At 43.9% G+C, this 23,646-nt stretch overlaps 1 pseudogene; it reads right to left on the bottom strand.

Annotated features, from left to right (window-relative positions):
- Positions 1–14,291: 14,291 nt before the first annotated feature.
- LOC140740320 (uncharacterized) lies at positions 14,292–19,106 on the bottom strand (annotated as a pseudogene).
- Positions 19,107–23,646: the final 4,540 nt, after the last annotated feature.

The raw sequence follows: 23,646 nt of genomic DNA, 5'->3' as shown, positions 1-23,646 counted from the left end.
TCAATGACGGATGCCACCTTTTCTGAGGCATCGCCTTTTGAAGGTGTCCTCGATGCTGGGGAGGCCAGTGCCCCTGATGGAGCTGGCCGAGTTTACATCTTTCTGCAGTGGCCCCTCCATTCCAGACGCTGATGCAACCAGTCAGATTGCTCTCCACGGTACATCCGTAGAAATTGATCAGAGAGACTGACGAATGGGTCACAAAAGATGGAGAGTGGCCTAACCCAAAGTCCGAGCCGAGGAGACAACTTAATTGTGAGGGATAACTTTAGTAACAAACCGCCAAAGAGCGAGCTATGAGGAGCCATAGAACAAGAGAGATCGGATACTAAACACAACAAGGCAACAAGGTTAGGGGCAACATGTTGAGGCTGGCTGGTTTGATGAGTGAACAAGGATTGGGAATGAGAGCTGGGTTTAAATAGGCTGCAGGTGATGAGTTAGAAACGACTGGCAGGTGATTCCTATTAGATGGATGGAGACTGGGAGAAGTCTGACATAATGTCAGTGATATGGAGGTTTTGGACAAGTTGGTTCCTCCTAATCAGTGCAGAGAGACTGAGTGAAGGTTTATTGAGAGTCATAGCAAAACAGGCCCATCAGCCCTCTGAGACAATGCTGACCATCAATCATCCCTTTACACTGATATTCTGTTAATCACACTTCTTAATGGTGAGTGAGTTGTGGGCATGCTATGTTGGCATCAGAAGAAGCATGGCCTATAAAAGTGGCAGGGAAAAAAAATAAGTTCTGATTTTTAAAAGCAAATTTGAAAATATGCAAATAGGAGAGACCTGCAGGGTCATGGGCCCCAAGTCTGCGAATCTCTGCAAGATCACTGGGGAAGCTGGTGCCCAGTGTCTGAGACTCCATGCATCCACTGGGGGCTGGAGGCTGAAGATGGCCTGTCCTGGGGTTGGATGGAAAGGAGGGAGGAACGGGGTTTGTTTTGCTGTTGGTGCTTGGGATGTTCTCTGTTGTTCTGCCGAACATTGTGGACAAGCTATGTTGACACCAGAATATGTGGCCACACTTACGGGCAGCCCCCGGCATATCCTTGGGTGTATTGGTTGTTAATGCACATGACACGTTTCACTGTATGTTTTGATGGGCACGTGATGAATAAACCTGAATCTGAATCTCAGCGTGAAGAGAGTGGGACTGATTGATTATTTGGTAAGTATATAATAAGCCAAGGAATCTCCTTCTGAAGGATGAGGAACAGCTTCTTCCCCCAGGCGGTGAGACCACTGAACTCCCTGACCCCACCCAGGGCTCATCACGTATGAAGCACCAGTAGCATTTTACTGTTTTCGTTTTTAACTTGTGTTGTAAATACACCTTATGTTAAATGTTAATCTGTAATATATTTTACTAATTGTTAATTTATTTGTGATAATATCACGTTATGTGTTGTGAGTTGTAGGTGTCGTGTATTGCACCTTGGTCCTGGGGAACGTCGTTTCATTTGGTGGCATATACGCATGTGTATGGTTGGAGGACAATAAACATACACTTTCTGTTCCGTAAGGTTCCAAGTGTCTATGAGCTGGTTGATTATCAATATATCCACATCCACCTTCAAACTAATCAATGCATCCCAACACCCAGGCCTCGATGCCTCCTTGTGCAACTGGATCCTCGATTTCCTCACATGCAGACCCCAGTCAGTCCGGGTTGGCAAACCGATAGGAACGATTATCACCCATCAACCGTCAAGCTCTTGAAACAGAGGGGATAACCGTTACGTCTTGTAACTTCAGAACGTTAAACTAATTCAAAGGAAGACATGGGAGTCCGAGAACATGGGTCTATCGTCAAGTTTACTTTAAGCAAGGCATGCACGTATCACGTGATGATGTTTGCAATTAATGTACTTCTATATACAACTAATAATTAATTATTTATATGAAGAAGAATGCACAAGATTAGTCAAGTATTATTCAAACATTAAATACACAACATTAACTTCACTCACTCCAGCACTGAACTGTTTGCACAACCTATGGACTCAATTTTAATGACTCTTCATCTCATGTTCCTGATATTCATTGCTTAGTTATTTATTATCATTATTAATTGTTTTGTTTTTTTTGTATTTGCCGTTTCTGGTCTTTCGCACACTGATTGTCTGTCTGTCTTGTTGAGAGTGGTTTTTCATTGATTCTATTGTGTTTCTTTGTATTTCCTGTGAATGCCGGCAAGAAAATGAGCCTCAGGGTTGTATATGGCGACATAGATGTCCTTTGAACTTTGAGCATCCACCATCAGGTATCAGAGCACACATATGGATAGCATAGTGAATGTACTTCCCAGACGCGGGTCAGTTTGCTCCTATTTTCCCCATCTGCACACACAAAGATGAATAGGTTTACTGTTCTCATTTTGTCAGCTTATTCACGAGACCCTGAGGAGCTCAGTCACATAAACAGTAAACCACAATGAGAACCAGACCCGAACTCTGAAACCGCCTGAAAGTTGAACTTCCTGTTTAATTTTGCATTGGATTACACAGGATGCGTAGAGCAGAGACAGACCATTCAACCCAACCAGTCCGTGTTGGGGACTCTGCTGTACTTGTCCATGACGCAGTCGAGCACGTCGCGGTAGTGGCTGGAGTAACGCTATCGCAGCGCTAGCAACAGGGTTCAATTCTGCTGCGCCTGTGAGGAGTTTGTACCTTCTCCCCATGACTGCGCCGGTTTCCTCCTGGATCTCGGTTTCCTCCCACAATCCAAAAACGTACGGGTTAGTAGAAAATTGGTCGGATGGGTGTAATTGGGCAGTGTGGGCCAGAAGGGCCTGTCACCGTTCTGTATCTCTGAATAACTAATACCCTGTTCCTGTCTCTCTGACACATTTCTCTCAAGTACGTCAGTCCTTTTGGCTTCAACCACTCCACATTCAAAAAAACACAAGAACAATACAGCACAGTACAGGCCATTCGGCCCACAATGTTGTGCCGACCCTTAAACCCTGCCTCCCATATAACCCTCCACCTTAAATTCCTGCATATACCTGTCTAGTAGTCTCTTAAATTTCAGGAGTGTATCTGCCTCCATCACTGACTCAGGCAGTGCATTCCACGCACCAACCACTCTCTGAGTAAAAAACCTTCCTCTAATATCCCCCTTGAACTTCCCACCCCTTACCTTAAAGCCATGTCCTCTTGTATTGAGCAGTGGTGCCCTGGGGAAGAGGCGCTGGTTGTCGACTCTATCTGTTCCTCTTAATATCTTGTATACCTCTATCATGTCTCCTCTCATCCTCCTTCTCTCCAGAGTAAAGTCCTAGCTCTCTTAATCTCTGATCATAATCCATACTCTCTAAACCAGGCAGCATCCTGGTAAATCTCCTCTGTACCCTTTCCAATGCTTCCACATCCTTCCTATAGTGAGGCGACCAGAACTGGACACGGTATTCCAGGTGTGGCCTAACCAGAGTTTTATAGAGCTGCATCATTACCCCGCGACTCTTAAACTCTATCCCTTGACTTATGAAAACTAACACTCCATAAGCTTTCTTAACTACCCTGTCTACCTGTGAGGCAACTTTCAGGGACCTGTGGACATGTACCCCCAGATCCCTCTGCTCCTCCACACTCCCAAGTATCCTCCCAAGAAATTCTGCAGATGCTGGAAATCCAGAGTTACACCCACAAAATGCTGGAGGAACTCAGCAGGCCAGGCAGCATCTCTGGAGAGGAATAAACAATTGACGTTTTGGGCAGAGACCCTTCATCAGGACTGGAAAGGAAAGGGGATGAACCCAGAATAAGAAGGTGGGGGAAGGGAAGGAGTACAAACTGGGAGGTGATAGTTGAGACCGGGTAACAGGGAAAGGTAGGTGGGTGGGGGAAGGGGGAATGAAGTAAGAAGCTGGGAGGTGATAGGTAAGGCCAGGTGAGGGGGAAGGGTGGGATGTAGTGAGAAGCTCAGTGGTGATAGGTGGAAAAGGTAAAGGATTGAAGAAGAAGGAATTTGATAGGAGAGGATAAAAATTAAACATGAAATTATTATAGATAAATACAAAAGCATGACATGTTTCCTATCAGACAGTGGTAAACAATGGTTTGTAATGATTGAACTCAAACCAGGTCAAATTCCCAAAAGAAGACAAATCCAGTCTCAGAAATGAATACTTTTGTTTGGAGTTTACTTAATGTAAACCCCAATTTGGCCTCATTGGAATTACCCACAGCCACTGACAGATGGTAGAGACATTCACTAATCTATAGAGCGAAGAGTGGGTAAGAGTTCACTGTTTGTGCTGTTCGCTATGATTAGAGTAGAAAAATAACGACTGTTTCTGTGGCTGAGAACTGCCCAGCCCATCTGCCAGTTATAATCCAACAGCCGACATCAAGGCTGTTTAACAAGGGAATCAAATTCAGTTTCAATTAATGTGATTCCAATTAAGATCCTCCTGTGCCACTGTATGTCCCCTCAAATCATTCTCAGGGATAATCTGATTGGGGTATAAAAAGATGGAAACTTCTTTCAGAAGAGAGGATTTGAAGAAATTGCAATCATGTTATGAGCCGGATTTAAAACGCTCCAAAAATATGGACATGGAAAACTCACGGGCTGAGGGCTCCCCATCTTGATCTGGACAAGAGGTGAAGCTCTGATCGACCGTGCATTGCCAGCTGACCTTAGTGTCTTCCCAGCGTTTAACAATGTTTAAAGGTTGAGTCAGCAGATGGAATCGAAACCTGTGCCAATGTGTTTGACATAAAAGTTAAAGGTGCCAACATTTTTTAGCTGTGATTCAGTTGCCACTGAGAGAAAAGTTTTATACACTGCGTAATTTATGTATAACTTTTTCTCTGTGTGTTGTCATCTAAATTTACACACAGAGGCCACTTTATTAGGTACACCTGGACACTTGCCTGTTAATGCAAATATCTAATCTAATATTTTTGTGTGTGTGTGTGACTATTTTACTGCTATCTTATGTGTTATACATGCCTTGTGCTGTGTGTGACTGCTGGTATTATGTTTTGCACATTGAGTAGTGCTGTCTCATTTGACTGTATTCATGGGTATTTATATGTGGTTGTCTAACACACTGGTTAAGATTTCCACTGCTATGCTGTGAGGTAGTTTATGTTAGCAGTTTTCTGTAAAAGCAATGTGCCACACTGGAGAGTGTGTTTCAGCTTTGGCTACGATAAGGACTCATGCTGTCAGCTTAGGAATATGAGTCAGCCAATCGAGATTGCGAGGGGAGGTCCAACAGAGCTGTGGGGAAGAGTTCTCTGAAGGACAGTGGTCTGGTTTGGGGCCTTCTGGCGGGAGCGAAGGGTCAGAAGGGAAGATGCCGCAGAATGCCGTTGGAAGGAGAGTCCCTGTTGCAAGACGTGCTTTGTGTAGATGAATGGCTCCAAGGAGGAAAGGCCAAAACTCCTGAGAGAGAGCCAGTTTGCTCCAGATGGTCTTCGAAAATGTGCTGGGTGTTTCCACACAGACCGTGGGTCGAGCACATGAGTAAGAAATACACCCCCCAAAAACTCCACAATGACCTCCAAAGGTTATCTGCACATTGGACTGGTTTAACTCTAATGGGCCCCTTTCTTTTCTTTTTCCTATTAACTGTTTGATAAAGCTAAAATTAGTAAGTATACTTCCATATATAATTTTATATGGTGTACAATCTGTTATTTCTTGCCGAACCATAAATGTGTATGAGCAAATTTACACAGCATTCACTCAAATCGAGGTTCCTCTAATCAGAACATCACGATGTTCCTGTTCGGTTGAACCCCAAATCATACCGACCCTGGAGGTATATTGTTTATGAAAGGTGGCCTCCTCACTGCTGAGTCACGAGGCTGTCAACCGACTTAACTATTTGGGCCAAGTGAGAGGGTTACAGTCAAATAACAATTAAACTTAACCCTGAACTTGATGTGTCAGCAACTCAATGAATAAAAGCAGATGTAGTCAGAAGGTTCGGTTGTTGCTCAGACCAAACATCAGAATGGGGAAGAAAAGTGATTTAAATTACTTTGACCGTGGAATGATTATTGGTGCCAGATGGAGTGGTTTGAGTATCTCAGAAACTGCTGATCTGGGATTTTCATGCACAATGGTCTCCAGTTTACAACGAACGTTGTAAGAAACAAAGAACACCCAGAGATTACCAGTTCTGTGGGTGAAAATACTTTATTAATGAGAGAGGTCAGAGGAGAATGGCCAGACTGGTTCGAGCTGACAAGAAGGTGACAGAACTCAAATAACCATGCTTTACAACAGTGACATGCAGAAGGGCATCTCTGAATGCACAACATGTCGAACATTTAAGTGGATGGGCTGCAGCAGCAGAAGATCATGAACACATACCCAATGGCCACTTTATCGGGTAGAGGCCTAATAAATTGGCCATTGAGTGTGTGTGTGCCTGTGGTGCTACAGCAAGCGATTTTTTCATTGTAGCTGAACCTCACCAGACCTGTCAGCGTGAAACTGATGAGCTGAAAGCTGTATTACTCCTTGTCATCTCACACCGTAACTAAAGCCGTGCTCCAAGAGCCCACAGATGCTCTGGGGAGCCTATGGAAGGTGAAACTCATCCAGTTCTGGCTCATGGTTTAAACTTCTGGTCTACCAGGCAGAGGGAATGGGCAGCCTGAGACAGAAATGCTGTTCAGATCATTAGCGTCAGATCTCACCTGGTCCCTCAACACCAGCTCTTTGGTCAAGAAAGCACAGCAGAGTCTCCACTTTCTGAAGAGACTGAGGGAGTGAGGCTTCTCCCCCTATCCCTACTTTAGCCAATCTTCACAGGAGCACCATCGAGAGTGTCCTGACCAGCTGCATTAACGTCTAGCACAGGAATTGCAAGGAATCTGATCATAAGTCCCTACAAAGGATTGCGAGAACTTCTGAGAGGATCCTCAAGGTCTCTCTTACATCTGTCAGGGATAGTTATCCAAAGCTCCGTATACACGGAGGGTCCTCAGCATTGTCAATGATCCCTCCCATCAACCCAACAATCTCTTTGACCCCCTACCATCAGGCAGGAGGTACTGTAACATTAGGCAAGAACTGTTAGGATGGGAAACAGCTTCTTCCCTGGACCACGAGACTTCTGAATTCCCTGCCATCACCCAGGTCTCTTCCTGTATGAAGCGCCAGTAGCATTATACTATTCACTTTTTAAGTTGTATCGTACAGTAAATGCACCTTATTATTTGTTAATTTATTTGAGGTAATATTGCTTTATGTGTTGTGTGTGTGAGTTATATGTACTGTGTTGTGCACCTTGGTCTGGAGGAACACTGTTTCATTTGGTGGTATATATGTGTACAGTTGAATGACAATAACCTGAACTTGAACATGAAAAACACTTCTTCGTGTTCCCGTAAGAATCTGGGGGCAATGGGGTGGTGGTGGTGGGGGGGGGGGGGGCTTAAAAATTCTGAGGATGCTAAAACTGAGTGATTGATGGTTGTAAAGCCAGGGATGAGACAGTATCGGTAAAGCTTCTGACACAACCCCAGGTCCCAACAGAATACAGCCAGTGCAATAGTTTTTGAAGTGTGTGCTTGTCGTTTTAGCAGGGAAGTTCATTATTTATGAACAGCAGTGACAATTGGCCAGAGTGGGAATTGGTAATACCCAGAGTGCTATAGGCCACCACGGTAGTGTAGCGGTTAGCACAATGCTATTACAGTACAGCTCAGAGTTCAGAGTTCAGTTCCAGTGTCCCCTGTAAGCAATTTGTACGTTCCTTCCCATGTGCATGCGTGGATTTCCACAGGGTGCTCCAGTTTTCTCCCACAGTCCAAAGATGTACTGGTCAGTAGGTTAAGTTGGTCGTTGTGAACATTGTGATTAGGCTAGCGTTAAATCGATGGGTTGCTGGTTGGAGTGGCTCAAAGAGACAGAATAGCCTGTTGAGTGCTGTATCTCTAAATAAATAAATAAAGTAATATCTGTGTGTAATACCTATATTGCTAATAGATGAATCAGGCAGATGGAGCTTGTCGGCCATGGTTGACAGCTCTTTTAGGAGAAGGAAAATTCTGACCCCAAAGCTCCGCTGCCTTGCAGTTGTACCCACTCATGCGGGAGTCTTCAGGAATAAACCCTGAGGAAATAATCCAGAGCTGGAGTCTCTAAGGTAGACCTACGTTGAGTTCAATGTTGCCTGGCAACTCCTGCGATGCTGCTGGTGTCAAACTGTATAAAGAAAGGGGAGAAGGTACAGATTCCTTACAGATAGTGGTGGGGGTTGATCGGTTGCATCGCAAAGCGTTACACTCAATGCCATGTCACTGATTTAGGCTGCATCTGGATACCCTTAGATAGGCACGTGGCCATAGGGAAAATGAAGGGTTATGGGCTGTGTAAGAGGGAAGTTCAAAGTTCAAAGTAATCTTATTATCAAAATACCTCTGCCATATACCATTCGGGCTAGACTGATCGTGGAGTAGGTCGAAAAAGGTCAGAACTACCTTAAAATTGGTACATTGTGGGCCAAAAGGCCTACACTGATCAGTACTGTTCTTTTTCCATGTGAAGAATGAATGTAAAAAAAATGCAGTTGAATAGTAAATAAAATTCAATAGTAGATGTTTTTTATGTATAGAATAACTTTTCATATATACACGCTAAAAAGCCAATTAAGTTCTGATGAAAGGTGGTCGATGAAACTTTCTCTCTTTCTCTCTCTCTCTCTCTTGCTCTCTGTTTCACTCTCTCTTAACACATGTTGCTGAGTTTTTCTAGTTCTATTTCATTTTTGGACTATTTTTGGACAAATGCAGCTTGTTGAAGAGTAAACACAGACCGCCATTTCAAAGCCACCTCACCCCACCCACTCTGCACACAGATGACGGTCTTCCCTTCATCTGTGGGTACACATACTGAGAGAGCCGTATGTGATGACAAGTGACGTGATGGAGCTATTTCTCTGGAGACACCTAATGGCTGCTCCAGGAATTACAATGGCAACGCCAGTGTAAAGGAGTAAAGGACCTAGAAAGGTAGAGAGAGAGTTTGAAATACAGAAATAAATCTCTGATAGTTAGAATTATTTTTTAAAAATCTGATAATATCTAAAGATACCCATCAAAAAGAATTTTAATACAACTTTAACTGCAAAACAATGGACAAAACAGAAGTAAGTGTTGAGAGCTGTTGGAGGTAGTAAAGAGATTTGGGTGGGGAAGAGAGGCATAAATAGAGAAGAGACATGTATAAAGAGAAGAGAGGTAGTGTTGTTTATTTAATATTTCAACAATATTTGAGTAATATTGTAAATATATTGTTTGATTAAGCATCCTTTGTTTAAATAATTCATTAAGGGTTATATGTAAAAGTATGGAAATGGCATACAGCATTAAGCCACCATGTATTAGGTGTGTGCCTCACTAAAGTTAAAATGAAGCATACATTTTCTCCCAGTCTCCCATGTTTTTCTTTCGATTAGTTTCTGAAGTTACAAAATGTAACAGTGGTGACAAGTAAGTTTTAAAAGGAGCCCAAGACAACTATCCACCTGTTGAAGTGCAGCATGTTCTTTTCTTCGGAAGGGAGGAGAGAGATGTTCAAGTTTTTAAAAAAGGCAGAAATTGGATAAATTCATGGATTCATAAACAGTGAGCACCAGGTGATGATAATACCGTAGATTCCGGACTACAGAGCGCACCTGATTAAAAGCCGCTGGCTCTAATTTTAGAAATAAAATCAATTTTTTAATTGTAAAGGCCGCACCGGATTTTAGGCCGCACCGGATTTTCGGCCGCAGGTGTCCCACGTTGTAATATGAGATATTTACACAGAAAGATATTACACGTGAGGATTTTTTTAACTTTTAATTAAATCCATATGGTAACAAAAACAAATACATATTGCAAATGCTTTTTTTCGAACCGTGCCTGTACGCGGCTACTTTTAAATATACGTTGCGTATACTTCTTTACTGAACAACATTCCAATATCTCCTAACGACTGGTAAAAAATATATATATTGCAGCCTACCAGGAAAAGTTATTGATCACCTTTAACTTAAAAGCAGAGTTCGCTCAGATCCAAAGCCGCTCGCGTAATGCGCTCCCTCCCTCCGTCCCGTTTCATCGCAAACCGGCATTTTCCCACAAGACACCGCGAAACCGGGTGTGACGTCATAGCATCCCGCGATGTAGTACAGAAAACAAATATAGTTAAAACTCTTCTAACTTTAACTAGAAAATGAATTACTAAGCGAAAATATTATAAACTAAGTAACTGCCATAAGGCAGCACAATGCTTCGAGTGTTTTCCATGTTGATGAGGGTGAGTACAAATGACTGATTTACAATAATTTAATTGTGAAAGTGCGCTTGATTTATCGTACAATTTCATTGGACCTCTGTGAACTACTCATCAATTTTATTGGTCTACTGTTACGAGGCAAAATGTTTACGAGGCGGCATGAAAGAAAATCATGCATTAGCCGCTCTGGATTATAGGCCGCAAAGTTCAAAGCTGTTCAAAATGTGGGAAAAAAGTAGCGGCTTAAAATCCGGAATCTACGGTAATAAAAAATAAATAAAAAGAGCAGAAATAACTGGCTACTTTGGAAAGATAGATGCCTTCGATTGAACAAGAGATAACTGGAATATATATACTGAACAAATTGAGCAGTATTTAAAAAAATTGGAACAGCCCATGAGAAACAAGTGCCAGTTTTGCTGAGTGCATTGGGTTTAAAGGAATACAGTTTGCCTACAAGTTTGACTGCTCCAACCAAACCAGCCGAAATGAGCTTTGCTGATATCATGAACATTTAGAAATTAAACCATTGTTGATTTCAGAATGTTTTAGGTTTCATAGTGGAATCAAAAGGAACAGGAATCCATCTCAGAGTATGTGGCTGAATTGAAGAAACTTTCTGAGCATTGCCAGTTTGGTAATGGGCTTAATGAAGTACTAAGAGATCAGTTAGATTGTGGAATCTTACAAGCAAGTATTCAAAAATGGATCCTAACTAAAGCACGAAACTTTTAAAAGAGCAGTTGAATTCACCGTATCAATGGAAGCAGCAATCACAGACATAATTGAGTTGCAGTCAGGAATGAAAGTGAGTGTGAACAAAATTGCAACATCTAACCAAAAATCTACCTGCTGAATAAATTGTGTTAGCATTGGGGCAGGGGCCCGCATACACCATAACATTGCAGGTTTAAAGGCAAAACATGTAGAAAATGCAACTAAGTAGGACACATACAAAGAGCATGTCAGGCTGACAGAAATAAATGGACTGCACAGAGAAAAGATAAAGATAGGAAGTCAAGTTGCAGATTCAAAAAGAGCACAAATCTGCATGCTGTTGATGAAAAATCTGATAATGATAAGAGTGACACAAGACTGGGTTATAAATATATTGTTTGATTAAGCATTCTTCATTTAATTAATTCATTACAGGTATATGTAAAAATACGTGAATGACATACATCATTACCACCACGTCACGTATGTGTGCTTCACTAAAGTAAAAGCTAAGCATGCACGTCCCTTTGCTCTTCCTTGTTTTTCTTTTGGTTAGTCTCTGATTGCAAAACATAACAAGGAAGGAGGGAGGGAGAAAGGGAGAGCGAGATGAGGAGAGGGAGAGGGGAGGGAGAGAGAGAGATAAAGAGAGAAGGGAAGAGGGGAAAGGTGAAGATTGGGTGAGAGGGAGAGGGGAAAGAGATGGTTGGGAGTGGGAAAGGTAGAGAGAGAGGGAGCAGATATAGAGGGAGGGGTGGCAGAGGGAAAGAGAGAGAGAAATGGGAGGAAGAGGGAAAGGGAGAAGGAGAGAAATATAAAAAGATAAAAATTAAGAGAGAAACCAGAGGTACAGACAGAAAAAATGGAGATGAGAACACCACAGCCCTATGGTTCAATTCACTAAATTTACTCTGGTTTTGTACCTTTCAGGACAAATGATTAAAGGAAAGCAAACTGGGAAAAGTTAATCCCGCCCTTATAAGGATAATTTGTGTGCAGTGGTGTACACAAGAATGCACAACACATCAAACCTTGAAGTGGATGGGCTACATCTGTGGAAGGCCACAGACATACACTCAGTGGCCAATTTATAAAGTGCCCCCGTACCAAATAAAGTGGCCACTAAGCTTATATGTCACCATATTGAGATTCATTGTCTTGCAGGCATTCACAGCAGAACAATAAATACAACAGGATCAATGAAAGTCTGCACAGAAAGACTGACAAACAACCGATGTGCAATACAACAATAATAGGTAAGTTTGCTGACAATTCTCTGGTCATTGGCCGAATCAAAGGTGGTGACAAATCAGCACATAGGAGGGAAACTGAAAATCTTGCTGAGTGGTTCCATAACAAAAGCAATTCACTCAATGTCAGCAAGACCAAGGAACTGATTATTGACTTTAAGAGCAGGAAACCAGGGGTCCGTGAGCCAGTCCTCATCGGGCAATCAGAGGTGGAGGGGGTCAGCAACTTTACATTCCTCGGTGTTATCACTTCAGATGATCAGTTCCGGGCCCGGCACGTAAGTGTAACTGTGAAGAAAGCAAGGCAGCGCCTCTACTTCCTCATAAGTTTGCGAAGATTTGACATGACTTCTAAAACTTTGACAAACTTCTATAGGTGTATGGTGGAGAGTATATAGGCAGGTGGTGTCACAGCCTGGTATGGTGTTTCCATGTCTTTGAATGGAAAATCCTACAAAAAGTAGCAGGTAGCCCAGTCTGTCACAGGCAAAGCCGTCCCCACCACTGAGCACATCTACATGGAACGCTGTCGCAGGAAAGCAGCATCCATCAACAGGGACACCCATCACCCAGGCCATGCTCTCTCCTCACTGCTGCCATCAGGATGAAGGTACAGGAGCCTCAGGACTCACACCATCAGGTTCAGGGACAGCTATTACCCCTCAACCATTAGGCTCTTGAACCAAAGGGGATAACTTCACTCTCCCATCACTGAACTGTTCCCACAACCCATGGACTCACTTTTAACGACTCTTCATCTCATGTTCTCGATATTTATCATTATTTCCTTTTGTATTTGCACAGTTTGTTGTCTTTTGCACACTGGTTGTTTGTCCGTCCAGTTGGGTGCAGTCTTTCATTGATATTATTATGTTTATTGGATTTACTGCGAATGCCTGCAAGGAAATGAACTATAGGATTGTATGTGGTGACACATATGTACTATGAGAATAAATTTACTTTGAATGCTTTGAATTCAATAGTATACAATAAATCTCTATACAGTAATAATTTCTTTTTTTCCTATTTAAATATGGAAGGGTTAATTTACTGAGGTTCTGTTTTCTGACAAACGGACAATCCAGAATTCTTTGTTCAATTACGGAGCTGATTGATTCTTCTTGCTGACAAAGAAGTGCTGCAATTTCATTTGAGCAAGGCCCAAATTAACGGCATCAGTAGTAAAATCAGCTAATGAAATATGACGTATGAGTGTCCTAGCAACAAGATGTAGGGAAACTAACAACTGCTAATGACAAGTTTGCGTCTAAATTTAGAAAAATAAAACAAATACCCCTTTTGCAGTGAATCTGCCTAATCTTTATGTGGAACCACTGAGGAAGATGTTACCGTCTTACAGCTCACCACAGGTTTGTTTTTATTCAGGTAATTGTTTTTTTTTGCTTTGTTTCTGTTGGAATTTTTCATCCTTTTTAATTGAAACGTTAGAGACACCACCCCTACTACCACAGTCGCACAGCACAAATAATAATAATAGGGTCTGTTTTCATACAAGCCTTGTCACGTTGGGGTAGCACAGCAGTGCAACGCTTTACAGTATCAGCAACCGGGGTTCAAATCCCACCGCTGCCTGTAAGGAGTTTGTACGTTCTCCACGTGACCGTGTGGGTTTCCTCCGGGTGCTCCGGTTTCCTCCCACAGTCCAAAGACATACCGGTTGGTCGGTTAATTGATCATTGTGAATTGTCCCATCGTGAGGCTAGGGTTAAATCAGTGGGTTGCTGAATGATGCAGCTCAAAGGGTCGGAAGAGCCAGTTCCTCACTGAATCTCTAAACAAAAAATAAATAAATGATACCCTTGCAACATTTCTGTTTTGAACATACTGATTGTCTGCTCTTTTGATTCCTTTTGCCATTAAGGGTTGCTTTACAATAGCCAATGAATTTACCAGGTAAACTCGGGAACAGGGTGAAAACTGGAAGGGTTTGTTCCAAGCGGATGCGCTGGGACACATCATCAGTGATGTAACCTGGGATCGTCGGGTGTTTCGGGTCTTTCAGCATCTTACCCCCTCGCCCAGGTGACCCAGCCGGGGTTGATCAGACCCCAGCTTGTGTCCCAGCAGCATTGACCCACGGATCCCCCCTCCTGATCCGAAGGCTCTCTCAGCGGCCTCTGTGATGGTCCCGATCGCTTTCCTCTTGCCAGCCCCAGTGATGCCGAGTAGGGTGTAGACTCTGCAGAGTGAGTGGCCAGTAAAACCCCTGCACCCTACCTCGATGGGCTCACGGCGAGCCTTCCAGCCTCGCCTCCAGCACTGCTCCACCAGCTCCTGGTACTTGGCCCGCTTCCGCTCATTTGCCTCCTCAATGCGGTCCTCCCAGGGGACTGTCAACTCGATGAGGACAACCTGCTTCGAGGACACTGAAGAAAGGACCACATTCGGCCTCAGTGAAGTTGTTGCTATTTGGTCGGGAAATTTCAGCCGCCTCCCCAGGTCAACTTGAAGCAGCCGATCTGCTGCGGTGCTGAGCAGGCCCGATGGTGATGCTGGTCTGGGCTGACGTGGGGGCTGTGCTCCGGCTCCGACAAAGGAGATGTTCTTCCTCTGACCACTCTGTTTGCTGGTGGTCATGACCATCGCGATGCTCTCTGCCTCTACCTTCAGCACCTGGTCATGACGCCACCGGAAGCGACCTTCCCCCAGGCTTTGGGGCAGCTGCTAAGGATGTGCTGCAGTGATCCTCTTCAGAGAGGACATGCTGGTGTATCGCTCTTGCCCCAGACATGGAGGTTTGCAGGGCTTGGCAAGACATCATAGACAGCCTGGAGCATAAATTTAATGCGCTGGAGTTCTGCCTGCCAGATGTCAGACCAGATTGTCCGCTCCAGCGCACCTTCCAACCTTGTCCATGCTCCCTGCTGCCACATGCCCACCATCCTGCTATTCCTCTCCTCTTCAATGCCAGCCTGCACTTCCTCCAGGACTAGTTGGCATCTGTCCTCGCCTTTGGCCTTGCCATAGCGAGGTTGAGAAACAGAGCCCAGCCCCGCTCGCCCAGTTGACACTGTCCCCACCAGAGCCCTGTGTCTCAGCTGGGACTCTGCTACCACCGGCTCTTGCTGTGCCCTCTACTTCCTGCCCATCCGTACCCGGATGCCAGCTGCTGCCACTTTAGGGTCTTCGGAATCCCTGTACTGCAGCCCCTCTCTTGTGCGGGAAACCCTGAACTCCTCGCCCAGGCTGCTGAGGGGAAGTCACAGCTTATTGCACCTTTCGTACGGTGCTGCGCCCCTCAGACTCCGAGGTAGGCCCAGCCACCCTCGAAGGTAGTTACTGACCTTCCTCTCCACAGTTGTCACAGGCACCTCGTATACCAGTAGCGGCCATAGGATTCTGGGCAGGATGCCAAGCTGGTAAATCCAGGCTTTGAACCTTCCAGGTAAGCCTGACTTGTCCACCGTGGTGAGCCAGCTCTCAATCTCCTTGGAAGTTGATCGGACGGCAGCTGCATCTCTGACGCTACAGTGGAAGACCTTCCCCAAGCTCTCGACTGGCTTCTCAGTGATAGATGGAATTGTAGAACCATCCAAGGTAAAATGAAACTAGTCCACCACTTTGCCCTTCTTCGGCACCACGGACCTGGATTTAGCTGGCTTGAAGCTCATCCTTGGTGAGCTATTCCGGGCCCTGGAGGATCCGCCTGCTGCCAGGAACTGATGTTGTCGTGACAATGAGGTCATCCTTAAAGGCTGCCGAACACCAGACTCGGTCAGCGGGCCTCTACACTCTGCCTCAGCTGCCTTGACTATCATATTCACGGCAAGGGTAAAGAGAATAATGGAGATTGTGCACCCAGTTATAATCCCCTTCTCCAGCCTATGCCAGCCTGATGTCATAGCTCCAGATGTGACTCTCAGTCTGAAGTTCCCATAGTAGTTCATGACGAGGTCCTTGACCTTTCTGGGAACATGGTGTTGGGCCAGTGTAAACTCCACCAGTTTCTGCGGTATTGACCCCCGCGCATTGGCGAGATCCAGCCAAAACACGACCAGGTCCCCCTTCCCCATGTGCGCCTCCCTGATCAGCTGTGTGACCACTCCAATGTGTTCCAGGCACCCAGGCACTCCGGCAATTCCACCCTTCTGCACTGAAGTAAGCGTTCTTGAGGAGAAAATCCGTCATCTGGCAGGACAAGACACTAAAGAAGATTTTCCCTTCCACACTAAGCAGCGAGATGGATCTAAACTGCTCCAGGTTCGACAAATTTTCCTCCTTGGGGATCCAGACCCCCTCTGCGTACCTTCACTGGTCTGCCACTGTCCCCCTGAGCCAGATCACTCACAGGATCTTCCAAGGAATCTCAAGAACAAGGCAGTGCTTGTACACCTTGTAGGGTACTTCGCTGGGTCCTGGCGCAGAACTGGCTCTGGCTGAAGACTTCCTTCCAGGTGGACTCTCTCAGATTGAACTCCACCGTGGGGAGTGGCTGGCTTGTAAGGGCTTTGTGGAGACCCAGCTCTTGCTCCCTTGCAGGGCCGCTCTGGATGTTATGAAGTAAATGGTCTACCTCTTCTTTGGAGCACACAAGGCGGCCGCTGTGTTTCTGCCCTAGGAGCTGTTTTGTAAAACCGAACGGATTGGCTATGAAGGCAGTTCACTTCCTGGCTCTCTCTCTCCCTCGCCTCCTGTGCCATTCTGCCCGCACAGGGTCATTAGCTCCTTCCTGCAGCTGCTCCAGAGCTCAGCCAGCAGAGGTTTCTCCTCCTCCGTTGCTACCTTGAACTCCCGTGCCAGGGACCGGAGCTCCTGGCGCAGTTGGTGGATCTGGACTGCCCTGCGGTTCATAGTGTACTGGGATCTGTATCTCAATAAATAAATAAATAGGTTCCAATAGATACACTTAATGTCAGAGAAATGTATACAATATACATCCTGAAATTCTTTTTCTTCACAAACATCCACGAAAACAGAGGAGTGTCCCAAAGAATGAATGACAGTTAAAACGTTAGAACCCCAAAGCCCCCCCAGCTCCCCCTCTCACACACAAGCAGCAGCAAAGCAACGACACCCCCCACCAGCAAAAAAAGCATCGGCAACCCCCACTGAACTCTCCTTGCAGAACCCCAAAGACTACTCGTTCACCCGGTGTTCGACATTCCACAGGCTCCCTCTCTCCCTAATAAGGGAAAAAGAGGTGTCCCCGTTTCACAGCGAGACCTAAGAAAACACCTCGCTGATTTACGGTGTTAAAAGTCTGTTGCGTCACTTTTTCAGAGCCTTGAGCCTCTGGACACACAGACAACAGCGAGACCACTGTTTCCGATCTTTCTTGTTCTCCCGCGGTGCATTAGTTGTCGGTGACGGCACCAGCCTTGAATCCGCCCGCCTGCAGAGCCACAAAAATCCGGCACCCTAAAGGCACGCTAGTCTTCTAGGCCACGTCCTTGGCAAAAGGTAAATTGTATTGTAAATAAATAGGAAGATAGATAAATAAACAACCAAGCCAATGAAATAAATACATAGATAAATACATGTATATATATTTTTTTACCTTGGGTAACCACAATTCATCAGATAAAATATATGAAAGAACATCTTCCAAAGGAATAATTAAATCATTTTGACTTCAATACAGACAAAATGATCCCTTGTGATCCTCATTCCTTCCACCTGACTTCATAGTTCAGTCGGTAAACATACTCTTCAGAGTGGCATTAAGCTCTTTTCCAGCTTCAATCCATGCTCAATTCGTCTTTTCATTCTATTATTTATAAATACAGCACTTTAACAAAGCAGTGCTGTCCAATTATACCTCTGTGACCAATTAGACCATAAAACCTTAAGACATAGGAGCAGAATTAAGCCATCTGGCCCATTGAGTCTGCTCCACCATTCAATCATGGCTGATACTCTTTTCTATCTCCTCCTCAACCCCAGTTCCTGGCCTTCTCCTCGTAACCATTGATGCCATGTCCAATCAAGAACCTATCAATCTCTGCCTTAAATACACCCAACAACCTGGCCTCTATAGCTGCATGTGGCAACAAATTCCACAAGTTCACCACCCTTTGGCTAAAGAAATTTCTCCGCATCTCTGTTTTGAAAGGGTGTCCCTCCATCCTGAGGCTGTGCCCTCTTGTCCTAGTCTCTTCCACCATGGGAAACATCCTTTCCACATCTACACTGTCCAGGCCTTTCAACATTCAAAAGGTTTCAATGAGATCCCCCCTCGTCCTTCTGAATTCCAGCGAATACAGACCCAGAGCCATCAAACGTTCCTCGTATGATAACCCTTTCATTCCTGGAATCATCCTTGTGAACCTCCTCTGGACCCTCTCCAATGCCAGCACATCTTTTCTAAGATGAGGGGCCCAAAACTGTTCACAATACTCAAGGTGAGGCCTCACTAGTACTTTATAAAGCCTCAGCATCACATCCTTACTCTTGTATTCTAGACTTCTTGAATTGAATGCTAACATGGCATTTGCCATCCTCACCACCAACTCAACCTGCAAGTTAACCTTCAGGGTGTTCTGCACAAGGACTCCTAAATCCCTCTGCAACTTAGATTCCTGGATTTTCTCCCCATTTAGAAAATAGTCTGTGCATTTATTTCTACTACCAAAGTGCACGACCATGCATTTTCCAACATTGTATTTCATTTGCCACTTTCTTGCCCTACTATTCTTTGGGATGTGGAAGGAAACCAGAACACCTGGAGAAAACCTATACAGTAATGGGGAGAACATAGAGTACTGTGCCAAAAGCCTTAGGTACATGTAAAACAAGTCTGTAGAAACTGGTACTCATTTCTCATTGCTTCAAAAAATTGTTGAATTAACTCAGTATGCACATACCAGTTATCTTTTGTGTAATCAAATGCCTCAATTTTTCTGACATAGCCAGCCATTACTGCTCTTGCTTCTTATGATTATTATCACCCAATACTCACTCTTCGTGAACCTGTGAACCTGTGAATTCTTCCGCTTTCTGACTTCTTTTTGACTTGACGATCTCTGCGTGTGCTGGGCTTCAACAGGTCAATAGCTGTCTTGGGTTCATTTAAAAAATATTAAACTAATTCAAAAGAAGGCACTAAAGTTCGAAATGTGAGTCTAACTTCGTGTTTACTTTACGCAAGGAGCATATGTATCATGTGTAGTGTGATTACCTATGGAATTCATATATTTATACATATAACCCATAATTAATTATTTAAATGAACAAGAATGCTTAATCAAACAATATATTTACAAAATTACTCAAATGTTGCTGAAATATTAAATACACAACAACTGTATTTGTCAACGTGGCGCAGAGAGTAAGATTTGTCAATCTGGCAAGGACAAAGGATGTTGGGAATGGCGAGGGTGGAACACTATGGGAGGGGTGTGGGACAGGTGGCAGAGAAGGTGTGTCAGAGGCAGGGGGTGGTGTGGGTGCAGACACACCCAATCCTGAGACACCAGGCAAGGTCATTTGATTCCAAACTATTGGTTTCTTGATCATTTCTGAATGTCTCTCTGGTGCTCCCTGCTCCCTCCCCTCTTCCTTCCCCTTTTCCCAACCATGAGTCCCCTCTCCCTGCATATGAGCATGTCGCTATACACTACCTAGAGGTTCATTTTTTTATAGGTATTTACAGAAAACAAAGAAATACAACAGAATTTATGGAAAACTACACATAAACAAAGATTGACAAACAACCAATGGAGACAAATTATGCAAATAAAAAAGTACTGGGAACATGAATTCTTGTATACTGAATAATTGTTACTTCTGAGACACCTTGAATGGAAGCTTGAAAAATCACAACAGTAACTGGAGAAGACCGAACCAAACTATTTGGCTCCATCTGGGCAAGTCTTGCTGCATGGTCAAAAGTAAAATTATTCTTCAGTCCTGATGAAGGGTCTCGGCCCGAAACGTTGACTGCTCATTTCAATGGATGCTGCCCGACCTGCTGAGTTCATCCAGCTTGTTTGCATGTCTTGATTTGACCACAGCATCTGCAGTGTACTTTGTGTTTACTATTCTTATAATTAGTCAGAGACACAAGAGTTTCTGCAGATGCTGAAAATCTTGAGCAAAACACAAAATGCTGGAGGAACTCGGCAAGTCAGACATCATCTATGGAGGGGTCTCTGATGAAGGTTTTCAGCATGAAACGTTGACTGCCCATTTCCTCTAAGGATGTTGCTTGAACTCCTGAGTTCCTCCAGTATTTTGTTTGTGCTACTTATAATTAATTAGTTTCCATATCCAGGATTGAATCACTGGAATAGTCCTGCAACTCATTACATTTCCTTCAAGAAGCAAAGGTTTAACTATTTCAGAGCTGCTGAAGAACTTGTATCTGGTCTGGGTTTATTATTGTCATAGGTACCGAGCTACCGAGAAAAGTTGTTCTTCATAAAGATCAAATCATTACATCCTGCATTGAGGTAGAATGAGGTAAAACAATAACAATGCAGAATAAAGGGTAAAAACCACCGTGAAAGTGTAGTGCAGGTAAACGATAAGATGCAAGGTTATTTATCTGTTTATCTATTTAGAGATACAGGGCGGAATAGGCCCTTGAGGCCAATTGAGCGGTGCTGCCCAGCAACTCCCCAATTTAATCCTTGCCCAATCACAGGACAACTTACAATGACCCATTAACCTACTAACTGGTATGGCCTTGGACTGTGGGAGCAATCTGAAGCGAAGCCACGCGGTCACGGGGAAAATGAGCAAACTCCTTACAGACAGTGGCGAGAACCCGGGTCGCTGCTTCCGTAGAGCGTTGTGTTAACCACTGCACTACCACACTGCCCCAATCAGGTATAGCTAAAGTACTCAGCGGCAAATTGAACTGAACTAAACTGAAGAGCGTTGTGATGTTTCATATTCTGCGTGCAATTTGCTCACTTTTTGTCATTTGCAGGATTAGTTCTTTTTTTGTACTCTTTGATGTCTTCTTTGAATGGTGTTTCTTTGTTTTGTGCCTGTCTGCCAGAAGACGAATCTTAGAGTTGTATGCTGAATACATACTTTGATAATAAGTGTACTTTGAATCTGAACTGTAAGGCCAGGTGTCCATTGTATTGTACAAAAGTTCCATTGAAGAGGTAGAAGCTGTTCTTGAGCTTGGTGTATGTGCTTTTGTATCAGCTGCCCAATAGGAGTTGGTGGGGGTGGGGGGAGCAGGGAGAATGTCTAGAGTGGGTGGGGTCTTTGATTATGAGGCAACAGGAAGTATAGACAGAGTCCATAAAGGAAAGGCCGGCTACCATGAAACGCTGTGCTGTGTCCACACCTCTCCATAGTTTCTATGGTCACATGTGTCATGTGTTCTATATTCAGTAATATTTGAATAATCTTGTAAATGTATTGTTTGACTTAAGCATTCTTTGTTGTTTATAAAGTTCAAAGTAGAACTTATTATCGGAGTACATACATGTCACCACATACAGCCCTGAGATTCTTTTCCAGCAGGCATACTTAGTAAATCTATCGAACAGTAACTGTAAACAGGACCAATGAACAACAAACTCTGCCAATGCAAATATAAATAAATAGCAATAAATATCAGATATGCTCAATGGTTGGAAGGGTTTTACCCGTGATGAACTGGCCCGCTAGCTTTTGTAGGATTTTCCGCTGAAAGGCATTGGTGTTCCCATACCAGACTGTAACGCAGCCAGACAGCATATTTTCCACCACACACCTATTGAAGTTTTCCAAGGTTTTTGATGGCACGCTGAATCTCCGCAGACTTCTGAGGAAGTAGTGACACTGTTGTGCTTTCTTCACAATAATATTTATATGGGTCCAAGACAAGCCCTCTAAGATAGTGACAATTGGGAATTTAAAGTTACTAACCCTCTCCACCTCTGATTCTCTGATGATTACAGGACCGTGGACCTCTGGTTTCCCTCTCCCGAAGTCTACAATCAGTTCCTTGGTCTTGCTGACATTGAGTGAGAGGTTGTTACTATTACACCAATCTGCCAAATTTTCAATTTCCTTCCTGAATGCTGATTCATCACCACCTTTGATACAACCCACAACAGCAGTGTCATCAGAAAACTTCTTTAGGGTGTCAGAGCTGTACTTAGCCACACAGTTACAGGTGTAAAGCAAGAAGAGCAGGGGGCAAAGTAAACATCCCTGTGGTGTTTCTGTGCTGATGGAGATTGTGAAGGAGATGTTTTTGCCAATCTGAACTGACTGGGGTCTACAAGTGAGGAAATCCAGGATCCAATTGCACAAGGGGGTATTGAGGTCCAGGCCTTGGAGTCTACTGATTAGTTTTGAAGGATGATGGTGTGAAATACTGAGCTGTATCATGTATCAGGCAGGAAGTATGTTCCCGATGTTGGGGGAGTCTAGAACCAGAGGCCACAGTTTAAGAATAAGGGGTAGGCCATTTAGACCAGAGTTCAGGAAAAACTTTTTCACCCAGAGAGTTGTGGATCTATGGAATGCTCTGCCTCAGAAGGCAGTGGAGGCCAATTCTCTGGATGCTTTCAAGAAAGAGTTATATAGAGCTGTTAAAGATAGTGGAGTCAAGGGATATGGGGAGAAGCAGGAATGGGGTACTGATTGTGGATGATCAGCCATGATCACATTGAATGGTGGTGCTGGCTTGAAGGGCCAAATGGCCTACTCCTGCACCTATTGTCTATTGTCTGTATCAATAAAGAGCATCCTGATGTATACATCTTTACTGTCCAGATCTTCCAGGGTTATGTGAAGAGCCAATGAGACGTGTATAATTCATTACAGTTATATGTATAAATATGTGAATTGCATATGTCATGAATCAGAAACAGAATTAGGTTTATTATCACCAGCATGTGTCATGAAACTTGTTAACTTAGCACCAGCAGTAGAATGCAATAGTGCTAATATAGTAAGAAAAATAAATAAGTAAATCAGTTAGTCAGTATATATATATCTCTGTATATTGGATAGATTAAAAATAGTGCACAAACAGAAATCATATATATTTTGTAAAAAAGTGAGGTAGTGTTCATGGGTTCAATGTCTATTTAGGAATCAGATGGCAGAGGGGAAGAAGCTGTCCCTGAATCGCTGAGTGTGTGCCTTTAGGCTTCTGTACCTGATGGGAACAGTGAGAAAAGGGCACATCCTGGGTGCTGGAGGTCCTTAATAATGGACGTTGCCTTACTGAGACACTGCTCCTTGAAGGTATCTTGGATACTACGGAGGCTAGCACTCAAGATGGAGCTGACTAATTTTACAACTTTCTGTAGCTTCTTTTGATCCTGTGTAGCAGCCCCCAGCCCCACCCCCATACCATGATGCAGCCTGTCAGAATGCTCTCCATGGCACATCTATAGAAATTTTTGATTGTTTTAGGTGACAAAACCAAATCTCCTCAAACTCCTAATGAAATATAGCCACTATCTTGCCTTCTTTATAGCTGTATCGATATGTTGGGA

Source organism: Hemitrygon akajei, chromosome 16 (genome assembly GCF_048418815.1).
Source record: "Hemitrygon akajei chromosome 16, sHemAka1.3, whole genome shotgun sequence".
In the NCBI taxonomy this organism is placed as follows: domain Eukaryota; kingdom Metazoa; phylum Chordata; class Chondrichthyes; order Myliobatiformes; family Dasyatidae; genus Hemitrygon; species Hemitrygon akajei.
This window is presented reverse-complemented; position numbering and strand designations above follow the sequence as displayed.